General features: G+C 37.9%; 1 protein-coding gene across 1 annotated transcript in view; it reads left to right on the forward strand.

Annotated features, from left to right (window-relative positions):
* Positions 1 to 414: 414 nt before the first annotated feature.
* Positions 415 to 21,203, forward strand: part of LOC114475946 (rho GTPase-activating protein 32-like) — a 137,647-nt gene continuing 116,858 nt past the window's right edge. The window contains 1 exon segment of the mRNA XM_028467169.1: positions 415 to 744. The gene's annotated coding sequence lies outside the window, so the exon portion shown is untranslated.

Consider the following 21,203-nt stretch of genomic DNA (forward strand, 5'->3'; position numbering starts at 1 on the left):
AGCTGGAGAACCTTCATCACCAGGATGATCCACAGAACATCACAGGAAATCATTCCTGTCTGTGGAGATCAACCTGTATAATACATTACTTGACTGTTGTACATATCTAAATCATATTTGTATAGTTTTTGTAAATATCTGAATCATATTGGTATATACTATTATTATATTATCTATCCTACTTTATTTTCTACTACTGTAATGTGTGTGTATCTGATCCCTATTTTTAACAGTCTTTTACTTAATTATACACTTATTTATTGTTTATTCTTCATTTTGTCTTTGTTAACGTTTTTATTCTTTTATTTGTGATTATTGTTCTGTGGCTGTAACAAAAGTAATTTCACCCTGAGATTAATAAAGAAATTCGGATTCTGATTCTCTTATTTCCGAGCGTCCGTGAACGTCTCTGAGTCACGACAGTGGTCAGTGACTCGGATTGACGGACTGAGTCACTGAGTCACGAACTGAGTGTTCGATAAAGCTTTAACTTTCCAGTGAAACCCGCCCTGTGTCTGCGGGGAAACGGCCTCTATCACCGGGGAGAGGGACGGACGTTCAGCGGCGTCAGGAGGACTCCATCCCCGCGGAGGGACACCGGTGGTCCCGGGGGTTCTTTGTCTGTGGGTGGCGGGATTTCCTTCGCCTGGACCCGGCGGACAGGGTCGTGTTTCAGGGCCGGTTCAGCAGCGATGAGAGGCGGGTTGACGGAGACAACGATTGTCCTCCAGCACCGACACAGAGGTAGGATCCACCGGACATTACTAAGCAGTTTACCTAAGCTAAGCTAACCGAAGCTAAGCTAACTAACTGTCCCTACGCGGTCCGACATGTGCTGCGGTGTCTGCTCCTCCTCGTGCTTCATGTTCTGTTCAGAACTTCACTGAATGAACGTTAACTTCTAGATGTTTGTCTCTAATCTTTGTTTTTCTGCTGAAACATTGATATAATCCAACATCTCAGCAGGTTCCACTTTTTAAAAGAACCACTAAAGGTTCCACCGTGGAACAGTTTGAGGGAAAGTGGAGAACATCTGGTGACTTTAGGTGTAGTTAATTCTTCCTGATGTGCAGAACTCTGGGTTTATTGGATTTGTATTTATTAATTTATGTGTATTTTGTTGTTTGAATCTAAATGATTTTATTGAAGCTCTAATGTGTTAGAGTTAATAATAAAACACAGGCTTTGATTCAAATGTGTAGAAATTATCATTTTGTAGACTTGCTACCAATGGATATAAATTATAATTACATTTATGTCATTTATCTCCATTTACAACAATAATCATCTCGTAGCATTTATCACAATATTAAATTCTTAAAAAACCCAACAATTCCTCCTGAAGAGCTGCTTTCACATGTAAACTAATCATTTATTTATGTGATAAAATGTACATACTATTCCATTTAAATATTCACCTGCACTATTATTATTATCTAATCTTGTTATATTATTTAGTTTTGCACATAATATTTTCACTACTGTTTATATTTATAGTTATTATTTAATGTCTACATTATTAGAGAAAGCACAGGTCAACAAGTCAAATTAAAACTTACATAACTTGATCATTAAAGTTGATTCTATTTTATTTAAACTGGTCATTTTTAAATGTCTATGCTGAGAATAGAAGCTGAAATGATTGTTTCAATAGTTTTCAATCACTTTCTTTTCCTGATTGTTTTAAAGCTGTGGTATGACGTCATCCTCTATAGTATGACGTCATCCTCTATAGTAATGTGGAGCTCTACTTCATGATTTATGGTCCTCTGAGATCACATGATCACAGGTCAGTCCAGGGTCGTGTCACCATGTGGGGTCACCTGGAATGTTGAGTAATAATAGAATAAAAATACAAAATGACAGATAAAACAATAAAAAAAATAAAATAATTTTAATCAATTTATTTTTATTCATCTATTTTGCACAATAAAAAACCAATATATAATATCACAGAAATATAAATACAGCAGGAAGAGGCACAAAGCTGAAAGAACTTAAATAATTATTATTTTTCAAATTAAAACAGTCTCAAACAACTATATTCTAATATAAAGTTACATAAAATGCAGTCTAAAAATATCTGAGCTGCTACATATTGTGCACTGATCCATATTTCTTTGTATTTGTATCATACATAATAAAAACACTTTGTTCTATGATAAACACATGTAATGTAATGTGTGCTCTTATTAATGCATTAATCATAAAGAGTGAATATTGGTTCTTATCAATAACCCAGTGTGTGATCAATGATCTGACTTTAGTCTGCAGGAGAACCTTAGAACCAACCTTAGAATTAATGTGAGAACCAACGTTAGAACCAACCCTGTGCTGATCAGACGTGATAAGAACCTCCACTCAGTGTTTAAACCACGACTAGACCAATATATTTATAAAGGTTGGTACAGAAAGATACTGATTTACATTATTTTAATTGATGAATAGTTGACTTCACTAACGTACTGTATTTGTATGAAGTAAAGATTGACAATGACTAGAGAGATATTTGCTAAATGTTTTAGTGTCAATATTAAGTTTTTCTGTAACAAGCAGTGGCTGAAATAACAGGTTATTTATTTTATATTATTTTAAAAGATGTAAATCATAACAACAGATTACATGTATTATGTTTTTTATTTTACATAAATACTGTACATGAATTAATTTAACAGTAACATAACCATCTTATCATCTGCATTGTTTCACCATGAATTAAATTGAGAGGGTCCAGCTCTGATAGTGGGGTCTCCTAACCCTCTTCCCCTGGTCAGGGGTCTGTAACCTTTACTCTACAAGGAACCATTTAACCTCATCTCACCTGGATTAAAGGCCTCCTGGAGCCATAAAGACCTTCTCTATGAAGACAATACAGTGGATTACATTATATACAGTTAGAATTATATAGAATAATGTTTGATTTATATTGATCATGTAAATGGAAACTTAAAAACAAATAAAATAAATAACATCAATAAATAAAACAGTATCTTTATCTTCAAATTCTTACACATCTCAGTTTACATGAACACAATGTTTATAAAAAAGATTTTGATAGTTAATGTATATGAAAGTCTATAAAAAGTAACACCCGATGGTCCAAACAGCGTGCCAGACAACTCCACCCACGCGCAAAACGTGATGACGTTGGTACCACGCGATGCTTTACGGCACATAAACATCTGTATTCCGTAATGATCGCGGTGTCAGAAGTGATCGTTAGCTGATGAAAAGGTCAGAGTGGGCGTGACCTGATATATATGAACAACACCACAGAGAACAACGTGACGTCAGCACTTCTCTTTGATCAGCTGACAGTAACAGTAGCAGCTCATCATCATGTCTGGGCATTTCTGAGGATATAAATACATATTAATGGTATATTAACTCATATAAACCACAACACGTGTCATGTTCTCATTATACCACTAATATGTTACACATTTGCAGCAGTAAAATGTCCCATTTCTATATGTTTTGGTTTATATGTGTTAATATACCAGTAATGTGTGTTTATATGTATATTCATATCCTCAGAAATACATCAGAATTCTGGGTTTTACACAAACCCCTCATCATCACGTCTCTGCAGAAGAAGACCCTCTGCTGCACCTCAGCACTTTAACAACTCACTAATTTCATAATTTAAATAAACTATTTCTATCTTTGTTTTTCTGTTTATATGTCGTTTGCTTTGTATTTAATAAAATAGTTTCTCTAACAGTTAAATCTACACATTTATACTGTATATAATACACATACAGGATGATGTGTAACAATAATCAGTAAAATTAACTGTAAACACATTTTGTAGAACTAAATATAAAGTTATGCTGTGAACAGAAAGAAAGGAAGACGAGCCAGATAATTATAAACTTTAGAATATAATACAATCATAACTTTTAATCATTAATATGACTCTTCTCAAAACAACAAACTTTGATATCTTTGTCACACAATATCTCAATGTCACCATCAGTGAACTTTTATTTATTTGTAAATTATTCACTGGAAGTTTCTCTGGTGGTGTGTGTTATTATTATTATTATTATTATTATTATTATTGTATGAATCCAACATTACTGCACATCATTGTTGTCCTGTTAAAGTGTCTTTATACAAAGACTTGACACACTGTATCTAAAGTAGGGATGTAACGATTCACTCAACTCCCGATACGATTCGATTCACGATACTGGGTTCACGATACGATTCTCTCACTATTTATTTTACAAAATGGGACTGTAGGCAAATTTTTTTTGGGGAAAAAACTAGAAAATGCTGTATTATTTTCCTTTTATATTTCATTGTCAAAAGAATCCTTTGATAAACTATTCAAAACAATGCAATTTAACTAAAAATAAATCTTGAATGAAATAAATAAAGGAATAATAGAAATGAAAATGAAGCCTATTAATTTAAATTCTGGTTCTATAATAAACAATGCAAAACTGCATAATAGTTATTTTTCTTTTTAAAAGTGCAACTGAAAATGTATTTTGTGCCTTAACAATTGGACTTTTAAAAAAAAAAAAACGTGATTGCACTGGTTTACGTCATATTTGTTTGGACCAGCAGAGGGCGCTGGTAACACAGTGGTCGGTTGGCATGCAGAAATTTTTGCAGTGAAGAAGAGAAGCTATGCTAGCAGACAGGGCTAATAGAAAAACGTGACTTTTACAGATATTCAAGTAACATTACAGATATTCTTTCAGTGCTAAAGGGGTAAGGAATCATTTATTAACATATTTAAGGATAGCGCCCTCTGCTGGTTAAAAAAAGTACTGCGATTCAATTTTCAGAAAATCGATATCAACCGTGATACCTATGAATCGATTTTTAACTGCCTTACGATTAATCGTTACATCCCTAATCTAAAGTGTCACATTCAGGAGTCTAGATGAGATTTTTAAAAGTCAGAGACTGAAGTATGAACAGAACTCATCCTCTCTACCCAGAATACAGACTCCTCCCCTCTGGCTCTCCTCTAGCTGTTCCCCCAGCCAATAGAAACACAAGTTCTCTCCATCAGGACATTAAACACAGAGGAAAGAAGGAACCAGGATAAACTGCTGCTTTAGTTTGTGCATCTATTATTAATAATAATAATAATAATGAGGCAGTGGTCTGCTTCCCCTGATGTTGTGCTCTGTAAACAACACATATTTGCTCTTCAGTAATTTGCTGCTCCTATGTTATTTTATGTTGTGGTTATGACTGATGTCTCTTATCATCTGCAAATCAAATTTCCCTTCAAGGGACAAACTAATAAGTGAAAACACTAAAATATGACACTGACTTAATTACTGCATCGTCACCAAAACTCAACCATCTCATTATCATTCCTGTCCTGGTAAACATCAGCTGATGTTGGAACAGATCTACAGTAGATATAATAAAGTCTACACACCTCTGTTTTTGTGATGTAAAAAATGACACAAAGATGAATAATTTCAGAACTTTTCCACCTTTAATGTGACCTTAATGATATAGAAAAACAAACTGAAACCTTTAAAGTGGAAAAATATAAAAAATAAAAACTTAAAATAACCTGGTTACATAAACACACCCTTAAACTAATACTTTGTTGTAGAACCTTTGGTTTTTATTCCAGCACTCAGTGTTTGTGGGTCAGAGTCTATCAGTGTGGAACATCTTGATGAGGTCATATTTACCCACTCTTCTTTACTAAACTGATCTAAATGTGACAGATAGTGAGGACATCTCCTGTGTACAGCCCTCTTCAGATCACCACACAGATGTTCAGTAGGATTCAGGTCTGGACTCTGGTTGGTCCATTCCAGAACCTCCATCTGATTGTGGTGAAGCCATAGTTTAGTTGATGCTGTGCTTAGGGTCACTGTGGTGTTAAAAGATAAAGTTCTTCTTCATCTTCAGATTTCTAACAGAAGTCTGAAGGTTTTGTACCAACACTGTCTGGTATTTAGAACTGTTCATAATTCCCTCCACCCTGACTAAGGTCCCAGTTCTAGCTGAAGAAAAACAGCCCCAAAGCATGACGCTGCCACCACCATGCTTCACTGTAGGTATGGTGTTCTTTTGGTGATGAACAGTGTTGTTTTTGCACCAAATAAACCTTTTGGAATTATGGCCAAAAAGTTCCACCTTGGTTCCATCAGACCATAACACATTTTCCCACATGTGTTTGGGAGATTTTAAATGTGTTTTTACAAAATAAAGCTGGGCTTAGATGTTTGTTATTAGATGTTATTTGTGGTTAATCAGAGACACTTTAAATGGTGACAGATGTGTACTGAATCCATTTAACATGAGTTTGAATGTGATTGGTTCAATCTGAACACAGCCCCGCCCCCTGTTATAAGAGGGTGTGAACACTTTAGTGACATCATTCTGTCAGTTTTTATTTTTACTTCACCTCCTTGAAAGGTTTCAGATTGTTTTTCACTATCATTGTACAGGTTCTAGGTCACATTAAAGGTGGAAAAAGTTCTGAAAATATTTATCCTGGTGTCATTTTTTTGGCATTTGAACAGTGGTGCATAGACTTTTTATATCCACTGTATACAGTGAGTATGGAACGTATTCAGACCCCTTTAAGTTTTTCACTCTTTGTTTCACTACTGCTATTTGGTAAAATAAAGTTAATTTTATTTCTCACTCATTTACACCCATCCTGACAGAAAAACACCAAAAATGTAGAATTGTTTGCAAATGCGACTGAAGACAGAATAGTAGCAAGGCAAAGATCTGGACAAGGTTACAAAAGAATTTCTGCAGCACTCAAGGTTCCTAAGAGCACAGTGGCCTGCATCATCCTTAAATAGAAGAAGTTTGGAATGACCAGAACTCTTCCTAGACCTGGTCGTCCAGACAAATTGAACAATCGTGGGAGAAGAGCCTTGGTGAGAGAGGTAAAGAAGAACCCAAAGATCACTGTGGCTGAGCTCCAGAGATGCAGTATGAAGATGGTTCCACAAAGTCAACTATCACTGCAGCCCTCCACCAGTCAGGGCTTTATGGCAGAGTGGCCCAATGGAAGCTTCTCCTCAGAGCAAGACACATGAAAGCCTGCATAGAGTTTAACAAAAAACACATGAAAGACTCTCAGACTATGAGAAATAAGATTCTCTGATCAGACCAAGATTGAACTTTTTGGTGTTAATTCTAAGCGTTATGTGTGGAGAAAACCAGTCACTGCTCATCACCTGCCCAATACAATCCCAACAGTGAAACATGGTGGTGGTAGCATCATGCTATAGGGGTGTTTTTCAGCTGCAGGGACAGGACGACTGGTTGCAATTGAAGGAAACATGAATGTGACCAAGTACAGAAACATCCTGGAAGAAAAGCTCTTCCAGAGTTCTCAGGACCTCAGACTGGGCTGAAGGTTCACCTTCCAACAAGACAATGACCCTAAGCACACAGCTACAATAACAAACTGATCATCTCTGGAGAGACCTGAAAATGTCTGTCCACCAACGTTCACCATCCAACCTGACAGAACTGGAGAAAATCTACAGGAAGAATGTCAGATGATCCCCAAATCCTGGAGTGAAAAATTTGTTGCATCGTTCTCAAGAAGACTCATGTCTGTACGAGCTCAGAAGATGTTTCTACTCAATACTGAGCAAAGGGTCTGAATATCTATGACCATGTGATATTTCACTTTTTCTCTTATTACATTTACAAACCTTTCTACATTTCTGGATTTTTCTGTCCAGATGTGGTGCTGAGTGTGCATTAATGAGAAATAAAATCAACTTTTTGATTTTAGCAAATGTCTGCAATAAAACAAGAGTGAAAAATTTAAAGGGGTCTGAATATAGATATATACAGTGGTGCAAAAAAATATTTATTCAGTCACCAATTGGGTAAGTTCTCCTACTTAAAAAGATGAGGTCTGTAATTTTCATCATAGATAAACCTCAACTATGAGAGACAACATGAGAAAAAAAATCCAGAAAATCACATTGTAGGATTTTTAATGAATTAATTGGTAAAATAAGTATTTGGTCACTACAAACAAGCCAGATTTGTGTCTCTCACAGACCTGTAACTTCTTCTTTAAGAGGCTCCTCCTCCATTCGTTACCTGTATTAATGGAACCTGTTTGAACTGGTTATCAGTATAAAACACACCTGTCCACAACCTCAAACAGTCACACTCCAAACTCCACTATGGCCAAGACCAAAGAGCTGTCAAAGGACACCAGAAACTAAATTGTAGACCTGCACCAGGCTGGGTAGAGTGAGTCTACAATAGGTAAACAGCTTGGTGTGAAGAAATCAACTGTGGGAGCAATTATTAGAAAATGGAAGACATACAAGACACTGATAATCTCCCTCCATCTGGGGCTCCAAGATCTCACCCCATGGGGTCAAAATGATCATGAGAACAGTGAGCAAAAATCCAGAACCACACGGGGGGACCTAGTGAATGACCTGCAGAGAGCTGGGACCAAAGTAATAAAGGCTACCATCAGTAACACACTACGCCACCAGGGACTCAAATCCTGCAGTACCAGATGTGTCCCCCTGCTTAAAGATGCAGTTCTAAAGTCCCTCCCTCAGAGGAGCTAACAAGCTAATGTTAGTTAGACAGCAACATCACAGTAATATAACATACTCTGTTAAAAGCATATTACTGCAACTCTTCTCTCTTTCTATATGTGCACAAACCTCAGCAGTAGCAACAACTCAGTGTCACTTATAGCACCCACACCTAGGCTGCTGCGTGCACATGAACACATGCACCACAGAGTTCTAGTGTAACAATTACAAATCAAACATAATGTAAATCAAGCAGCAGTAATTACCTTTCAAGCAGAAAAGTCACCAATTCCATCTTCTACTCCTCCAGACCATACACTGTATAAAAGACTGCGCTCTAGCTCCGGGAAAGGGGTGGGCGGGTGGGGGGCTGCTCAATGAGCCTGTTTTTTTTTTTTTTTACACAAACCACTAGTTTCATGTAAAGCTGTCCTTACATAGTGACAGCTTTAGTAAATATGACAAAAAGTCACTTTTATTAGAGTTGCAGACTGCACCTTTAAGCCAGTACATGTCCGGGCCCATCTGAAGTTTGCAAGAGAACATTTGGATGATCCAGAATAGGACTGGGCCTTTTTGGTAAAAAATTGGCGTTCTTTCTGCTCCAAAGAACACCATACCTACTGTAAAGCATGGAGGTGGTAACATCATGCTTTGGGGCTGTTTCTCTGCAAAGGGACCCGGACGACTGATTCGTGTAAAGGAAAGAATGAATGGGGCTAGAGTTGTCACAATATCAAAATGAGTAACCACGATACTATACCAGACAAATGATCACGTTCCGGGTAATATCCCGATACTGAAGCCTTTTTTTTTTTTAATTATTATTGATTTTATGAACTGCAATGTATTTGTACAAGTTAGAAATACTTATTAATTAAGTATAGTGATTTTTAGTGCATGACAAGAGTACATGAACAAAAGCATATAAGCAATAAAAAAATGAAGTTAGAATTATATGGTTGATATTGAAAAAATGATAAATCAGATTCCTTTGTACATTAATTTATGTTTAACTAATATAAATAATTAACTTAGGATAACAAATTCACTCTTTTTTTTATTTAACTATTTGAATATAATTCTTCTTCTACAACATAATAAACCATAGAGGATTAAATACAAGAAAACTATATTTGTGCATTTTCTAGGTGACGTCACTGGTGTTTTATGAGATTGGATGTGATCCTCCTTTGTATCATTTGTAAATATTGTTTGTACATTGTAAATAAAAAAAGATCGCTCTGAGTCCGTGCGGAAAAAAACAAAAAAAGTGTTTCCTCCTTTGTCTCCTATAGCTGGTGACAGCGCCTGCACAGTAGATCTCCTATTGCTTTACCGTATCTGCCTCGTTTAAAGACATAATAGTTCCAACAGACTTGGTGCTTCTGCCATGTGTTGTCTGGTGTTTGTGACTGTAAGCTGTGTACGCATCCAGGTGAGGCAGAACTTCAGCTTGTTGTTTGTTTTGAAGTGAGTTTCTGTCAAAGCATGTGTCACAATGATCACAAACACATCGCCCTGGCAACAAAGGAGTGGCTTTGTAAGAAGCATTTCAAGGTCCTGGAGAGGCCTAGCCAGTCTCCAGATCTCAACCCCTTAGAAAATCTTTGGAGGGAGTTGAAAGTCTGTGTTGCCCAGCAACAGCCCCAAAACATCACTGCTCTAGAGGAGATGTGCATGGAGGAATGGACCAACATACCAGCAACAGTGTGTGAAAACCTTTGACCTCTGTCATTGTCAACAAAGGGTACATTACAAAGTATTGAGATTAACTTTTGTTATTGACCAAATACTTATTTTACCAAGGTATTTACCATTTATTTCATTAAAAATCCAACAATGTGATTTTCTGGATTTTTTTTTTCTCATGTTGTCTCTCATAGTTGAGGTTTATCTAAGATGAAAATCATCTTTTTAAGGTGGCTGACTAAATACTTTTTTGCCCCACTGTAGATGTGGCTCCACACCCTAACCATCAGTGTTGACTTTACACACTCATGTTCTTATTTACAGACAGAAGAGAGAAGTAACTGGGCTGTGTCATGTGACCTGCTACACACACACACTGAGTGCTAGATTCATTCATGTAGATCATGGGTGTCAAACTTATTTTAGTTCAGAGGACAAATACGCAACAGTTTGATCTCCAGTGGGCCATAGATTTTGTTGATAAATTAATGTTCATATCCAATCAATAAGTGACAGATATCAGTCTCAACAGGATCTACACTTTACATTTCCTAGATTTCTGACCAATTTATTTATAAATAAGGGAAATATTATGTCATAATTTCAGGGAAATTGAAGGATTTTGTAAGAATTTTGAGTGTTTTTTTTTTTTTTTTTTTTTTTTTTTTTAACCTTAAAAATCACTAAAATCATGTGGGCCGAACAAGATGCTCCAAAGGGTCGAATTTGGCCCCCGGGCCATGAGTTTGACATACGTGATGTAAAGCTTGTTGCATAGTCACAATTAACTGAACCCTCTGTTGATTTCAGGTAATACATTAACGTCGTTTATTATTTAAACTATTATAAAAAATGAAGTTTGTAATGATGCAGGTTGATATTTACCTGTGAGTGAAACTATTTACACTTTGTTCAGTGAGACCTAAAGTGTTTAACATCACACTGGTTGAATGACTTAGTGCTACACACGTTTCTCAGTGTGTGTACTTGTGAAACCTCATCACCCGCGGCCCAAGTCCTCTTCCAATTCAAAGTCCGCTGTAAATTCCCGGATGAGAACTTGCTCCGCCCGTTTTACCCAGCATGCATCAGAAGAGACTTCTGTGTACCCCGCCAGCTATATTTCCCAGCATGCACTTTGAACACATGCATGATTCCTTTATTGTTATTACCATTTTGGTAAATGTGTTCTTAACTTTTCTTCTTCACTTATCATTATTATTGTTCAGTTATTATCATTAATCATTGAATTAAGAAATGTATCTATCTACGTCATCCTTCGACCAAAATAATAGCCTATTCTTCTTTATTTTATAGTTTTTTATTACAATTTTGTAAATATGTTTTTTCCTTTTATTTATTTATTATTATGATTAATGAATCTATTTATATAGTTCGTCCTACCATTAATAGCCAACTATTTGTATTTTTATGTTAATTTAAAATTATTACTATTTTGTAAATGTTTTTCCTTTTCCCTTTTATTATTATTATCTGTGTGGTAAAGGACAGTCACACCTGTCTGATCCATTGTAAATTGTCCTTTAAAATTGTTTGGACTAATTGCCTGTATCACCTATATTCTGGTTGCTTCATATTTTCTTTGATGTTTACAGTGGAGTGCACATACTCCACGGTGCGCACAACGATGTCAGGAAGTTTGCTTTGTCCCAAAATGACGAGTATGCAAAGTCCACGCTTGTGCACTTTGCAAGTCTATTCTCCAAGTTTGCTACCATGCGTCTCTATGCATGTATGCATACTAAGAATTGAGAAACGGCCATTGTGATGCTACAGACTGTGACGCTAATGCTAAATGCTACACGCTGTGACGCTAATGCTAAATGCTACACACTGTGACGCCAATGTTAAATGCTACATACTGTGATGCTAATAAGGGTGTGAAAAAAAATTGATTTCACAATATATTGCGTTTTTTTTTTTTTTTGGGTGCTGATTTTAAATCGATTTTTTTATTCCAAAATCGTTTTTATATATATATGTATATATATAATTGAAAAAAATATGTAATCAGTATATTCGTGTAATATTTCAGTGGTTACAATGCTTTCAATGTGTTGATATGGTTATTTGATGCACTTGATTTTGTGATGGCAGTGTATAATACCTGCAATATTTATGTATGTACAGACTTTTTATTTTCATATAATCTGTTCAGATCAGTGTTTAAACTGACACTACAGGAGAAATTGTTGTGCATTATCAGTAACTCAGGGTATTTTATCCTTAATGTTCTCACTTACAGTTGTTACTGGGGATGAACCGAATATTCTGTGGCCGAGTATTGCAAAAAACGCCACGTTCAGCCTTCGGTTTAGTGAGTTAAAAGCAAAGCAGAATAGTAGCGTATGACACAATCAAACAATGTGCAGTGATTTGAGATTGAAAAGTGTGTGCGCGTTGCTGCAGAACCAGCAGCAGCTCCTCTTTACCACACACAAACACAGCCAGACTCTCTCCTTACTGATCTTCGTCATCCGTCGCCGCATAAAAGTTGGAAGCTGTCCAATTCCACAACCGAGTCCATTGTTAACGCTGTGAGCCACAAGCAATGTCGGGTCTCGCTGCATAGACTGGTGTAGCATTAGCTAACAGCTGATGTGTGTAAACAGCAGAAAAAGTAGTGCAGTTTGAATTTACATATATGGTAGGGATGCACCGACTATACGGTGGCCGAATATATTCGGCTGAATATTGCAAAAAAGTTAATTGTTATAATTTGTAGAGAGTAGAAAGTTTAACACAAGCATTTCATCAGGGAGCAGAGTTGATTATTTTAAAGTGAGATGTGTTGTTAATAGTGTTGTGTAATCAAACCAGTCTGGTGACCAGCGTGATGCTTGGGTATAATGGTGGTGGACAGAGGGAAGGAGTGAGTAGTAATACCTAAAACAGGTATTTAGGATCAACGTGTCTAAAGTTAAGCCCACTACCAGTTTTATCTACAGTCTAAGACATGCCAGTGCATCATAGACCAGTGTATGTGTAAAAATCGCTACTGTAAACCCAAGCGCTGCCCCTAGCAGAAAGAGCGGGGGCCAGGGAGCCCCAAACCACTCCCCATGGTCGAGCAGCCCCCCAGATGCCCCAAGATCCGAAGCCAAGAGGCAGCCACCGCCCCCTACATACACACCCAAGGAATCCCCAAGGAGCCGAGGACCCAGCGCAACCTGCCACCGAGCCCAACCCCTAACCCCAAGGCCCCCACCCAACCTTTGTGTATATGTGTGTATGTGGTGCAATAGCCCCGGAGAGTGGAGGTGGTGGTCGCACCCTCTGGGGGGGTGGTGTGTTGAGGCGTGATTAAAATTGGAGGGATTGGCAGGGCAACTTGAGATGGGAGTGCAGCCACTACTTAGTAGCACAAGCACAACACTATGCTCGGGGTGGGGCCTTCACCCCTCGCATAGCAGCATCCAGCCCCCCAAGGGTTGGGTATGGGTGTGTGGTACACCAAGTAAGTGAGCCAGACCAGCTGGTTGCAAAGTGGAGGGCCCATGGAGGAGGCTCCCCAAACCATGCTGGCCCCGCAGAGAACGGCGACACCCCCACCCCCCAGGTGCAGCCAGGTACCAACCACATACACCAGCAGTCCAGGGGGCGACCCCTACTGCATGCTGGACCAGGGAGCGGTCGCGCAGGAGAGAAGCCCATGCCCGCACTACGAACAGCACCAGGCCGCACGGAGCCACGATGTAACACCGTCCACCTCTACTCCACTTATTAATCGAAATTAGTAGCACTTGTTTGAGCTGGTTAATTACACCTGTCCACCCCACAGTCAGTCAGACTCCAACTACTACCATGGACAAGCTCAAAGAGCTGGCAAAAGACACCAGAGACAACATAGCTGACCTCCACAAGGCTGGAAAGGGCTTCAGGGCAATATCCAAGCAGCTTAGTGAAAATAGATCAACTGTTGGAGCAATTGTTAGAAAATGGAAGAGGCTAAAGATGACTGTCAGTCTCCCTCGGACTGGTGCTCCATGCAAGATCTCACCTTGTGGGGTATCACTGATGATAAGAAAGGTGAGGAATCAGCTCAGAACTACACGGGAGGAGCTGGTAAATGACCTGAAGAGAGCTGGGACAACGGTTTCAAAGGTTACTGTCAGTAGAACACTATGCCGTCAAGCTTTAAAATCATTCCCCTGCTCAAGTCAGCACATGTCCAGCCCCATCTGAAGTTTACCAATGACCATCTGGATGATCCAGAGGAGGCATGAGAGAAAGTCATGTGGTCCGAAGAGACCAAAATAGAACTTTTTGTTCTAAACTCCACTTGCCGTGTTTGGAGGAAACAGAAGGATGAGTACCATCCCAAGAACACCATCCCTACTGTGAAGCATGGGGGTGGAAACATCATGCTTTTGGGGTGCTTTTCTGCAGAGGGGACAGGACGACTGTACTGTATTAAGGAGAGGATGAATGAGGTCGTGTATTGCTCCTTCCCTCAGTCAGAGCATTGAAGATGGGTCGTGGCTGGGTCTCCAACATGACAATGACCCGAAGCACAGCCAGGATAACCAAGGAGTGGTCGGTAAGAAGCAGATCAAGGTTCTGGAGTGGTCTAGCCAGTCTCTACACCTAAATCACACAGTTTCAGCTCCCTCCAAAGATCTTCTGTCTGGCTCAGCAACAGCCCCGAAAACCTGACAGATCTAGAGAAGGTCTGTGTGGAGGAGTGGACCATAACCCCTGCAGCAGTGTGTGCAACCCTGGTGAAGAACTACAGGAAACTTTTGACCTCTGGAATTACAAGCAAAGGCTTCTGTACCAAATATTAACGCTGATTTTTTCAGGTGTTCAAATACTTATGTGCAGCAAGAAAATACAAATAAATTATTTAAAAATCAGACAATGTGATTTCTTGATTTTTTTTTTTTTTCTGTTATTCTGTTTTTCACAGTGGAAATGCACCTATGATGTAAATGTCAGACCCCTCCATAATGTCTAAAGGCTGTTTTATGCTTAACGCATCAACGTGCTATGTGGAAATGAGACGCACGGAATCCGCATAAAACAATGCATGTTACATTTATACTCCGCACTGCAGGGGGCAGTGTATTACAAACACACGCCAACCACGGTACAAAAGTACAGTAGAAGAAGTAGCCATTGTTTACAACATGGCAGCGAGGGCAAGACTGCGTCTATTTCTCCTCGAAGAAGAGGAAGTGTGTTGTTTGTTACTACTGAGACGGAAAAGAAAGCGAAGGTGGTCGACTCGTCCTTTAAATCGAAGGAACCAACCTTCCAGGAACTACAGTCCCTGTACCACGTGTTCCTGCTGGTGATGCATTTCCTCTTCAACAAAACCTGATGTGGCAATTTCCAGGTATACTATATATTTATTCGTGATCATGTTAAAAACATTTTTGTATGTCAACTGTAAACACATCATTATTTTTTTCAACATGGTTTTCCCTCTTTCTATCTGTACAGTGTATAACCTGAACACTGGCAAAACATTGAGTTGTATAGTTATATATTCTGCTTTTTTTGATTGTGCAATTTCCTTTTTTCAACATATTTTTCCCTTTTTCTTTCTGTACTGTGTACAGGCCCATGTATGTGTGTGTGTGTATATATATATATATATATACATATATTCCTGTTTTTCTGCTGCTGAAACTGCCCCTAGTGTGATAAACAAAGGACATATCATCTCATCCTCATCTCATTGTATTAACAGAAAAACCTCAGCGATCTACAGCAAATCTACAACTACCACCACTTACATACCAGGAGGTGATAGAGAACATCTTCACCACGATGGGGAATCCTGGGACGACCGATGGAATTCCACCCACAGAAAACTGTGAAGGTTGTGAAGGCCTGTGTAGGCCTGCACATTTATCAAAGCAGCACAGACGCTGCCAACTCCCCAGCAACCAGTTCCATCCCTCCCAGGTTCACAGACTCCTCTACACACACGGGGGTGGTCCTGTGAGTGGAGGGCAGTGGTAGCAGGCCACAACAACTTGTTGGACATTAGCCGTCTCAGCAAAGCACGAGCTAGCCAGGCTGAGCTCCAAATGATCTCAGGTCATTGTTCCTGACACCACAGAGACTTGTTCCCTGGCAGGAGAACGTAATCAGAAGGTACGCTGAACAGGAATGAAGAAAATACAGGACTGTAGTGATTTAGAAATACAAACTGTTTTTATTGTAACACACTGTAACAAAAGAAATAAAATATACTAGAAAAGAATTACACGTTCTGTGACCTGTATTCTATATTCTCATACAGCACTTGGTAGATTGTATGTTTGACTGACAGCTTTGTGTGCTGGGATGGATTCCATTATGTCAGCAACAACACAGTGTGTGTGTGTGTGTCCTTAACGGTGGATCTCACTTTCTCAATATCTACTCATCTATGTTAAAGCAGGTCAGCATCTCTATTCTTCAGCTCTGGTCCTGGAGACGCTCCTTGAGGAACTTCTTTTACCTGAATAGTACACAGAAGTGATCAGAATCAGAAAAAACTTTATCACAGAGGGGTAATTAGGAAGGTACTGAGCAACATATAAATAAACAATAATAATAATTGAACAACACTAATAATTATATATAGGGATATAACGATTAATCGTAAGGCAGTTAAAAATCGATTCATAGGTATCACGGTTGATATCGATTTCCTAAAAATTGAATCGGAGTACTTTTTTTAACCAGCAGAGGGTGCTGCCGCGGCAGGCGGAGTCTGCTAATACTTTCTTTCTGGCCGCCTTCTACTCTTAAATATGTTAATAAATGATTCATTACCCCTTTAGCACCGAAAGAATATCTGTAATATTACTTGAATATCTGTAAAAGTCATGTTTTTCTATTAGCTCTGTCTGCTAGCATAGCATCTCTTCCTCACTGAAAGATATCTGCATGCCAACCGACCACTGTTACCAGCGCCCTCTGCTGGTCCAAACAAATATGACGTAAGTCATTGCGATCACGTTTTTTTTTTTTTTTTTTCAAAAGTCCAATTGTTAAGGCACAAAATACATTTTCAGTTGCACTTTTAAAAAGAAAAATAACTATTATGCAGTTTTGCATTGTTTATTATAGAACCAGAATTTAAATTAATAGGCTTCATTTTCATTTGTATTATTCCTTTATTTATTTCATTCAAGATTTATTTTTAGTTAAATTACATTGTTTTGAATAGTTTATCAAGGAATTCTTTTGACAATGAAAAATAGAAGGAAAATAGTACCGTATTCTCTAGTTTTTTTCCCAAAAAAAAAATTTGTCTACAGTCCTATTTTGTAAAATAAATGAGAGAGAATCGTATCGTGAACCCAGTATCGTGAATCGAATTGTATCGGGAGTTGAGTGAATCATTACATCGCTAATTATATATATATATATATATATATATAGTGATGTTATCCAAATAATATACACACATGCAGAAAACAAGGGTACCACTTGCGGCCCTTGGTTTAATTTATTGCGGCCCCCCAAAGTAAATGTACAAAATCATAGAAAAATACACAAAACATGAGCAAGAATAAATAAAGAATAGAATAGAATTACAACATTGCAAGAAAATACAGTAAAAGACCAGAGGAACACAGAAAATACTAACCACATAACAGCACCAACAAAAAAGCAAGACAACAGAAAGACACAAAAAAAAATTACTCCAAAAACACATATTGACAAACATACAGTAAATACACAATATGACTCTGAAAAACATATTTTACAGGAAAAATACACAAAAGAACAGTGGCTGTAGAAATTACGTCATTTGTACACACAGAGCTGTGTGGACCTCGCGGACGCGTCAAGCATAAAACAGCCTTAAGTTGGAGAATTTGCAAAATTGCAGGGTGTTCAAATACTTATGTTCTTCACTGTATAACAATAATAGTAATAATGCATTGGATTTTATATAACACTTTATCATAGACACTCAAAGTGCTTTACAGAATTAAGACATTATTATTTCACTCCACATTTGGTGGTGGTAAGCTACTGTTATAGCCACAGCTGCCCTGGGGCAGACTGACAGAAGTGAGGCTGCCATAGTGAACCATAGGCCCCTCCCACCACCACCAACACTCACTCAAACACTACATTCATACTAGACAATGTGGGTGAAGTGCCTTGCCCAAGGACACAATGACAGATACCACTGGAGCCACTGTATATAATGAAATGTAATGTGAGATTATCCCTGATTTATCTTCTGTCATCTCCATAGTAACAGTATCAGGATGTTTAATTTCTGAGTCAAGCCTCTTCAAGGTCGTTTCACTACAGTTCTACTGAGTCAGCAATTTGTTGGAAGCTGAAGTCAACTCTTTCTCCACTTTTAGAAACACACAACTTGGTTTTCAGCTGCAAAAGAGATTATTGGACTAGAGCTGTGATTGGATGAGAGATGTGATTGGACAAGAGATGTGATTGGACGAGAGATGTCACGATAGTATACCAGACAAATTATTACGGTTCTGGGTAATATCGCGATACTGAAGCTTTTTTATTATTATTATTATTATTATTATTATTTTTATGAACTGCAATGTATTTGTACAAGTTAGAAATACTTATTAATTATGTATGGTGTTGTTTGGTGCATAATAAGAGAACATAAAAGCATATAAGTAATAAAAAAAACTAATAAATTAAGTTATAATTTATATGGTTGAAATTTAAAAAATCATAATTCAGTTTCCTTTGCACAACTGAGGGTAACAAATCCACTGTCTTTAAAAAAAATATTTGACAATAATGCATCTTCTCCAACATAATAAATAGGGATGTAACGATTCACTCAACTCCGATACGATTCGATTCACGATACGACTCTCTCACGATTTATTTTACAAAATAGGACTGTAGACAAATTTTTTTTTTGGGAAAAAAACTAGAAAATACTTTACTATTTTCCTTTTATATTTCATTGTCAAAAGTATCCCTTGATAAACTATTCAAAACAATGCAATTTAACTAAAAATAAATCTTGAATGAAATAAATAAAGGAATAATAGAAATGAAAATTAAGCCTATTAATTTAAATTCTGGTTCTATAGTAAACAATGCAAAACTGCATAATAGTTCTTTTTCTTTTTAAAAGTGCAACTGAAAAGGTATTTTGTGCCTTAACAATTGGACTTTAAAAAAAAAACCGTGATTACACTGATTTACGTCATATTTCTTTGGACCAGCAGAGGGCGCTGGTAACACAGTGGTCGGTTGGCATGCAGAAATTCTTGCAGTGAAGAAGAGAAGCTATGCTAGCAGACAGAGCTAATAGAAAAACGTGACTTTTACAGATATTCAAGTAACATTACAGATATTCTTTCGGTGCTAAAGGGGTAATGAATCATTTATTAACATATTTAAAGAAAGTAAGTATTAGCAGACTCCGCCCGCCGCCTACACTTGTGGATAAAAAAAAGTACTGCGATTCAATTTTCAGAAAATCGATATCAACCGTGATACCTATGAATCGATTTTTAACTGCCTTACAATTAATCGTTACATCCCTAATAATAAACCATACAATTAAATTAAATACAATCAACAGGAACTGATTCTCTGGGAAAACTATTTTTGTGCATTTTCTCTAAGCTGATAATCTGACCCATCCTGTCATAATGATCAGGTTTAAAGTGTTCACTACAGAAAACTGATGAATTAGTAGAAACTAAACAAGAAGGCCTACGACTCAATGCCACATACTTGGAACATTGAATGCTTGGAGCTATACAACATAAACAGGACTCTAAGAGACTTTATTGCAAACTTGATGAGGTTGTAGAAAATCACCCTTGAGGCCAATGGTAAGCCACTTGCACAAGACTCCATCAAATGTGGCATATACCAAGGAGACGTTGTTGCTGTTCTGCATAGGTCTGAACCCCCTCAGCAAAAATAATCAACAAGACTGGCTATGGATACCGACTCAGGAGCTGGGCCACTATCAGTCACCTCCTCTACATGGATGACATCAAGCTGTACGCTAACAATGAGCGAGACATAGACTCACTGATCTATACCACCCGGGTCTACAGCACAGACATTGGGATGTCATTCGGACTAGAGAAATGTGGTCGGATGGTGACTAAGAGAGGGAAGGTAGTCCACACAGAAGGGGTCTCAATCCCAGAAGGAACAATAGCAGACATTGAGGACAGTTACAAGTACCTCGGAATCCCAAAAGCAAATGGCAACCTCAAAGAGGTGACAAGGAAAGCGGCTACGGCCAAATACCTCCAACGAGTACGGCAGGGCCTAAGAAGCCAGCTCAATGGCAAGAACAAGTCCCGGATAATAAACAGCTACGCCCTGCCAGTAATCAGATACCCTGCAGGAATAATAAGCTGGCCAAAGGATGAGATACAGACCACAGATGTTAAGACACCAAAGCTCCTAACCATGGACGGAGGGTTCCACCCCAAATCCAGCACCCTGAGACTGTACGCTAGCCGTAAGGAAGGAGGCCGAGGACTAGTGAGTGTGAGAGCCATTATCCAGGATGAAACATCAAGATCCATAAGTACATCAAGGACAAGGCTCCAACAGATGACGTGCTCAGTGAATGTCTCAGACAATGGGGAACACTGTCTACTATAGACTATACTATACACTGTCTACTATAGACTATACTATACACTGTCTACTATAGACTATACTATACACTGTCTACTATACACTGTCTACTATAGACTATACTATACACTGTCTACTATAGACTATACTATACACTGTCTACTATAGACTATACTATACACTGTCTACTATAGACTATACTATACACTGTCTACTATAGACTATACTATACACTGTCTACTATAGACTATACTATACACTGTCTACTATAGACTATACTATACACTGTCTACTATAGACTATACTATACACTGTCTACTATAGACTATACTATACACTGTCTACTATAGACTATACTATACACTGTCTACTATAGACTATACTATACACTGT

The sequence above is a fragment of the Gouania willdenowi genome, chromosome 14 (genome assembly GCF_900634775.1).
Source record: "Gouania willdenowi chromosome 14, fGouWil2.1, whole genome shotgun sequence".
Classification (NCBI taxonomy): domain Eukaryota; kingdom Metazoa; phylum Chordata; class Actinopteri; order Blenniiformes; family Gobiesocidae; genus Gouania; species Gouania willdenowi.